Consider the following 8,387-nt stretch of genomic DNA (forward strand, 5'->3'; position numbering starts at 1 on the left):
ATAAGATTCGTCAGACATGATTTACCTTTCGTAAATCCATGCTTACTTTGTCCAATGATTTCACCACTTTCCAAATGTGCGGCTATCCCATCTTTAATTTTTATCATCTCCCTGTTCCTTCCACAGATGCTGCCTGGCATGCTGAATACCTCCAGCATTTTGCTTTTTCTCTAGATTGCAGCATTTGCAGTCTTTTGTGTCTCCACTCAACGTTGTTCACTGTGTAATTAGGAACCAGATAGTATTGGTCACACAAATGATTAAAGTTTAAAACCACTCAGGACAAGTTTGACCAATTGCCTGGATTTGTATATATAACAATATACAATTACAGTAAAGCTACTGTTCTTGCTGCTCTTGTTGGGTTGTGAGTTCTTGTGACCTATGTAAACTACTTCTTATTATGTACCTGTGTGCATAGAACATTCAGCACTCATCAAGCTCTTTCATTGCATTTTCAAAATGAAAGTTTCTACATTTTGATCAGTGAGTGAACATTAAATATATGATTGTTCTTCCCTGCTGACTTTGAATAAGAACAGTTGGTGCTCTGCAGCTGATTTGCTGCTGATCGTTCCATGACCGTGTCATGAAATTAAAGTTTGCTCATAAAAAAATTATTAACCAAGTTTTTAACCAGAAATTACTGATTTCTGGTTTACAGTAAACATGTCACTATACATTACAAGAGAACTAAGTGTACAAGAGTGACACAGTTTCATATTGCTGCACCTCAACCATACATCCCCAGTAATGACAACCTCCATGACATTGTGAGATTTGTTCTGAGTACCAATCAGGACCAGTCAAATTAGAAAAGTTAAGTAACAGATGGGATGGAATTCTCAGTGTCAGCTGCACACTCTTTTTCTGCACTGCCTTCTGCAGATTATTTTCACTGGACAAGCTGCACAAACTATCACGAGGAATTTGAAGTGAGCAAATAGTTAATGCAATGTTCTCTTGCAAACAGTTTTAGAGCAGTCAGCTTCTTATCCACAAAGCTTCTTGACTGCAAATAATGGCAGCAATTTTGGAATTAATCATTGAACAATAGGCACATAAAAGGTCAATTTAGCCTGTGCTTGTTCCTAGAAATTATTATTTAAATATTCCCATCTCTCAAAGCCCTCCAATTTTATTTTCTTTTCTTTAAAGGTGTTTCCAATTTTCTTCTGAAAATCATGAATATATGTGCCTCTACCATCAACAACTGTTGATTCCAGATTGTGACTTGTATTAAAATAATTTCAATACCACCACTCCCCTCTCTCTTCTCCCCATCACCTACATATATAACCATATAACCATATAACAATTACAGCACGGAAACAGGCCATCTCGGCCCTACAAGTCCATGCCGAACAAATTTTTTTCCCCTTAGTCCCACCTGCCTGCACTCGTACCATAACCCTCCATTCCCTTCTCATCCATATGCCTATCCAATTTATTTTTAAATGATACCAATGAACCTGCCTCCACCACTTCCACTGGGAGCTCATTCCACACCGCCACCACTCTCTGCGTAAAGAAGTTCCCCCTCATATTACCCCTAAACTTCTGTCCCTTAATTCTGAAGTCATGTCCTCTTGTTTGAATCTTCCCTATTCTCAAAGGGAAAAGCTTGTCCACATCAACTCTGTCTATCCCTCTCATCATTTTAAAGACCTCTATCAGGTCCCCCCTTAACCTTCTGCGCTCCAGAGAATAAAGACCTAACTTATTCAACCTATCTCTGTAACTTAGTTGTTGAAACCCAGGCAACATTCTAGTAAATCTCCTCTGTACTCTCTCTATTTTGTTGACATCCTTCCTATAATTTGGCGACCAAAATTGTACACCATACTTTAGATTTGGCCTCACCAATGCCTTGTACAATTTTAACATTACATCCCAGCTTCTATACTCAATGCTCTGATTTATAAAGGCTAGCATACCAAAAGCTTTCTTTACCACCCTATCTATATGAGATTCCACGTTCAAGGAACTATGCACGGTTATACCCAGATCCCTCTGTTCAACTGTATTCTTCAATTCCCTACCATTTACCATGTACGTCCTATTTTGATTTGTCCCGCCAAGGTGTAGCACCTCACATTTATCAGCATTAAACTCCATCTGCCATCTTTCAGCCCATTTTTCCAAACGGCCTAAATCACTCTGTAGACTTTGGAAATCCTCTTCATTATCCACAACACCCCCTTATCTTGGTATCATCTGCATACTTACTAATCCAATTTACCACACCTTCACCATTACATACATACACTCCACTCCTGGGCTATTTTGCCAATTAGCTTTAATTTAATGCACACTTCTTTCATCAAATGCAACATGCAAATAAACATAATTTTCGCACCACTATCACACAGTTAAAGCTTGATTTAAAAAAAAAACAATATTGGACAACTCTGGTGTCTACTGGAATAAATTATGTTTGATTAAAGTAAAACATTTGAATTCACTCTATTCCAAATTCAGCAATGTTTCCAACCTCTTCTGTGTCATTCTGCAATTGGCAGAAAGATGGTATAATAACATCGAAATATTGAAGCAGCTCACAGCAACTTACCTCCCTGGAATAAAGCACCACACTGCCACATGGCATCAAAGATTAAGGTACACTGCATACACCACATTGTTTGGCAAGCCATAATATATAACATTCTTGAGCTGTGACATGAAGATAATCAATAGTTTGATTAGGAACAGACTGGCAGCATTATTAGATGTGGTTTGTGGGTCTTCGATAAGATTTGGAATGAATGCTGGGGTGAAAGTGAGATTGCCAACACCGTCAGCTGAAGTGTGGAGATCTCCAACTGCACACTGGTTGACAGATTGACATATCACCAGTTGGTTGACACATCACCAGTTCTGTCAACTGCAGGGTGGAATTGTCAAATAGTGACAATATTAGACTAGGTTGGAAAAAGCAACAGCATCCACATGATTAGAAGTGATAAAATAGCAAGACAATTAAGAATGAACTGAAAGAATGTAACAATTCTCAGCCACTAATGTTAAGTATAAAGAAATATTCATGGAGTCATAAACGCAAAGAGTTGAATAGCATAGAAACATGACATTCGGCCCATCAGTCAATGCTGACATTTGTAGTAAGCCACACTAGTCCCATTTACTGGTATTTGGTCTGCAGCCATCTATGTCATGGTGATTTAAGTGCTTATCCAGATACTTCTTAATTGTTGTGAAAATAGTTACCACCACAACCTTTTCAGGCAGATCGTTCCAGATTTTAACTATTATGTCTGTGATCCAGTTTCCCCATAGCTTCATTCTAAACATCCTACCTTTTACCTAATACCTCTGACCTCTAGATCCAAGCACACAACACCATGGGAAAAAGATTCTTACTTAAGGGGCTGTCCCACTGTACAAGCTAATTCAAGAGTTCTCCCGGGTTTCCCCTGATTCGAAATCAGAGAATTACGGTAATAGCCGCTTGTAGGTACTCGGGGCTCTCGTGAACATTTTTCGACATGTTGAAAAATCTTCACGAATCTTCACAAGCTTACCGCGTTTCCCGAGTACCTGCCGTTAGCGTTACAAGCCGCTAAGAGACGTCCTGAGCTCCGACGTACCAGTAACGTACATTCTACGTGCTTACCACGAGTTTGATTTTTTTTTTTAACTTGCGAGAGCTCTTGAATTAGCTCGTACAGTAGGACAGCCCCTTAACTATCCCATCTAACCCTCTCATAATTTTCTGCACGTCCTTTACCTCTTCCCTCAGATTGCTTCATGATAACGAAAACAAACCCAGCCTATCCAATCTCTCCATATAACTGAAAAGCTCTAATCCAGGCAAAATATGCTATTGAATTCCCTCAACACTGTCTTTCTCTTGTGAAATCGTATCCATAATGTAGTGTTTTGCCCTGAAACATTGACAATTGCTTTCACCCCATAAATGCTACTCAATCCACTGAGATGCTCCAGCAGATTGTTTGTTGCTCAAGATCCCAGTATTTGTTTGTTTACCTTTCTGAAATGCATTACTTCACACATCTCCAGATTAAATTCCATTTGCCACCCGTTTGCTTGCTTAAGCAATTCATTTATATTTTCCTGCAATGTACAACTTCCTTCTATACTATTGATCATAATACCAACTTTACCAACAGTCACAAACTTCTTAATTGTGACACCTATACTTATGTCCAAATCATTGATATGCACTTTCAGAAGCAAGAGCGCTGAGTTTTACAAAATGCTATTGCATACAGCACTCTCTTTACCAAATTCTATTTTTTTAAATCCTTTGATTTCTGACACTACACCAAATTTGAAAACAAATTGCCACTTTCCCTTGTACCCAGAGGGCTATCACTTTTCTACTCAATTTACTATGTTAAACTACCCACTAAAATCCACGAGGCCTGCATAAAGCATAAAGCCTTCCATCTTTCCTTCTTAAAGTACTCAGCTGTTTGTCAGGCACAACCTTCCCTCGACATATCCATGTTAACAGTCCTTGATTAAACTGTTTTCTTTCTAAATGATGATATATACAGTCACATCATTTTCCCAATAATGTGCCCATCACTGTGGCTACGCTGACTGGTCTGTATTTATTTGCTCTATTTCTTTTCGCTTTTTAAACACTGGGTGCCATGTTAGCCATATTTCACTCCTCCAGCACCATATCTACATCCAAAGAAGATTTAAAAGAAATCCTTCAAATCACCAAACACTCCAGTAGTTCCTCTCTAGCTTGTATTAAGACGTTAGAACACATTTTACCTGTGGGGGACAATTCATGCATTTGGGTTTAGACTTTAGAGATATAGCGCGGAAACAGGCCCTTCGACCTACTGAGTCCGCGAGGACCAGTGATTACTCCATACACTAACACTATCCTACACACTAAGGACAGTTTTACAACTTACCAAAGTCAATGAACCTACAACCTGCACATCTTTGAAGTGTGGGAAAAAACCTGATCACCCGGAGAAAACCCATGCGATTATAGGGGGAAAATATAAACTCCATACAGATGGCACTTCGTTGTCAGGATCATACCTGGGTCTCTGGTGCTCTAAGGCAGCAACTGTAATGCTGCTCCACTGTGCCGCAGTGTAATGGTGCTAAATCGTTTAATACTTTTTTTATGTTTGTTTAACAATCCAATACTTTAAACTTTATCCTCAATGTTAAGGTATATAAATTCTCACTCTTACAGAATTGATACAAAGTAATTATTTACAGCCATATCTTGCCTTCCATCACTACATTCAGCTTATCTTTTTCATCTCTAATAGGCCATATTTTATAATTTTCATTCCTTTTATACATTTTACAACAGTTTAGGAATTTTATTGATTTAATTAAGGACTTAATTAATTTTGAATGTACCATTTTAGCTTCCCTAACTTCCATTTTAGTTTCAACCCTGAACTTTCTGAACACTGAAAACTTTGTTTGTTTGTTATCAGTATCTATCCTGAACTTTCCTATTTTTTGCCTCATCTTATGGGTCTGTCCCACTTAGGCGACTCTGCGGTCGCCACATGGTCGGCACTTGTTTGCGGGTGGTTGCTGGGTAGTTGCCTTCATGGTCGTGAGGAGTTTCCTGCATTCCGGGAACTAGTTGTGGCCTCATTATGGTCGCCCCGAATTTTTCAACATGTTGAAAAATTAGCGGCGACCAGAATGAAGCCACCATGGAGAGTAGCGAGAATTCTCATGCTGTCGGTGGGTCGCCAGGAGGTCTAGTAGGTTGCCAGGAGGTCAAAGGTTCTCGTAGGTTACCAGTGAATTTCATTGGCTCATTGGGAAAAAAACAAAACGTAAGCAGTAGTTTTCAGAATCCAGCGGCAACCAGAAAAACATTACGACTCTTTCGGCGACTATACAGGCATCACCCCACGCCCACGTGGCGACAGCCTAGTCGCCTGTAGTTGCCGGAAAAAATTGCCTATGTGGGACAGCGGCTTTATGTTCTTATTCATCTCACGTAAAATAAGTGTATTTTGTACTTTGTACTTGGAAGGCTGTTATTTTCAATAAGAGAATTAGAAATGCAGGTCATTAACTGAAAGCAATTATGTTGCTGCAAAATATCATGGTTTTTGACTACTGATTAAACTACTTGGCAAGTGGCTCGAGGCCTGGACTTTTGATCCAAAGATCAAAATGAATCAAATTGAATCTCACCAGGCCTGTTGGGAACTTTAAATTTAAGGAATCAATAAATCTGGGAAAATGTGCTTGTGTCAGTCATGGTGACCATGAAATGAAAGGATTATTGCAATACCTCAGATATTCATATATCTCTCAGGGAAGGCCATTCTTGCTCTATCTTGTCTATCTGTAACACCAGAAATAACATTTTGGTGTCCTCTGAAGCAACCCACCAAGACTTCAAATCAGGGGCCGGTGAAGATGGTCAACAATATTAGTCTTGCCAGCAAGATCCATATCCAGTAAATTCAAAATGATTGTATGAGATATTATCTTTGATCTTCTGCATTTGAACAGTTTTAAACCTCATTCATCAACAAGGAGATTTTAAACTATTTACATCTCTGGTCAGACATCATCAGGTCATCTGGCTGTTCAGTGGATAGGTCTTGGATAGGCTTGGGATGATTGAGAACAACTGGACCCAGGGGTCACAAAATTAAATGTAGTTAAAATGTAGGAGGGTAACCAAAGATGGCAGACTGGATCTAATATTAACCAGCCCTTTAAACTCCAAACATTGAGCATTGAGCATGATATGCAATGACTACTACACAATATATTAGAAATACCAAATGAATAACCAGGATGAACTTCTAGTAACTGCACTTTGACAAAAACAGATTCTAGTCTAACCAGTTTTAAATCCCCATTTTACCACACTTGCCTCTCCTGACAAGAATGATATTTAATGAATAGCAATGCTGAACATACAATACAATTATGCCAATTTACAAATTTTGAAACAGATTTAACATCATATTGGGTACTCAAATTGGGAAAGCTAGCAGTCAGTGTGTGAGGCAGAAGGCAGAGAATGGTAGCACTCTGACCCAAAACGTAGGGGAGAGAGAAGAAAAAGACAATAAACAGAGAATAAGAGAGGGTGGGTTTCTTAAATGTGTATATTTTAATGCTAGGAGCATAGTAAGAAAGGTGGATGAACTTAGAGCCTGGATTGACACCTGGAAGTATGATGTTGTGGCGATCAGTGAAACATGGTTGCAGGAGGGCTGTGATTGGAAACTAAATATTCCAGGATTTCATTGCTTCAGGTGTGATAGAATTGGAGGGGCAAGAGGTGGAGGTGTTGCATTGCTTATCAGGGAAGATATTACAGCAGTGCTTTGGCAGGATAGATTAGAGGACTCATCTAGGGAGGCTATTTGGGTGGAACTGAGAAATGGGAAAGGGGTAGCAACACTTATAGGGGTGTATTATAGACCGCCAAATGGGGAGCGAGAATTGGAAGAGCAAATATGTAAGGAGATTGCAGATATTAGTAGTAAGCACAAGGTAGTGATTGTGGGAGATTTCAATTTTCCGCACATAGACTGGGAAACACATTCTGTAAATGGGCTGGATGGGTTGGAGTTTGTGAAATGTGTGCAGGATAGTTTTTTGCAGCAATACATAGAAGTACCTACTAGAGAAGAGGCGGTGCTGGACCTCCTGTTAGGAAATGAGACGGGTCAGGTGGTAGAGGTATGTGTTGGGGAACAGTTCGGGACCAGTGATCACAATACCATTAGTTTCAATATAATTATGGAGAGGGTCAGAACTGGGGTTGAGATTTTTGATTGGAGAAAGGCTAACTTTGAGGAGATGCAAAATGATTTAAAAGGAGTAAATTAGGACAGTTTGTTTGATGGGAAAGATGTGGAAGAGAAATGGAGTACATTTAAAGGTGACATTTTAAGGGTACAGAATCTTTATGTCCCTGTTCGGTTGAAAGGAAATAGTAAAAATTGGAACGAGCCATGGTTTCCAAGGGAAAAAGAGGGAGATCTACAATAATTATAGGCGGCATGGAGTAAATGAGGTGCTTCAGGAGTATAAAGAATGTAAAAAGAATCTTAAGAAAGAAATTAGAACAGCTAAAAGAAGATATGAGGTTGCTTTGGCAATTAAGGTGAAAGTAAATCCAATGGGTTTCTACAGCTATATTAATAGCAAAAGGATAACGAGGGATAAAATTGGTCCATTAGAGAGTCAGAGTGGACAGCTATCTGCAGAGCCAAAAGAGATGGGGGAGATATTGAACAATTTATTTTCTTTGGTATTCACCAAGGAGAAGGATATTGAATTATGTGAGGTAAGGGCAACAAGTAGAGTAGCTATGGAAACTATGAGATTCAAAAAAGAAGAAGTACTGACACTTTTGAGAAATATAAAAGTGG

Source organism: Leucoraja erinacea, chromosome 6 (assembly GCF_028641065.1).
Source record: "Leucoraja erinacea ecotype New England chromosome 6, Leri_hhj_1, whole genome shotgun sequence".
Taxonomy (NCBI): Eukaryota; Metazoa; Chordata; class Chondrichthyes; order Rajiformes; family Rajidae; genus Leucoraja; species Leucoraja erinaceus.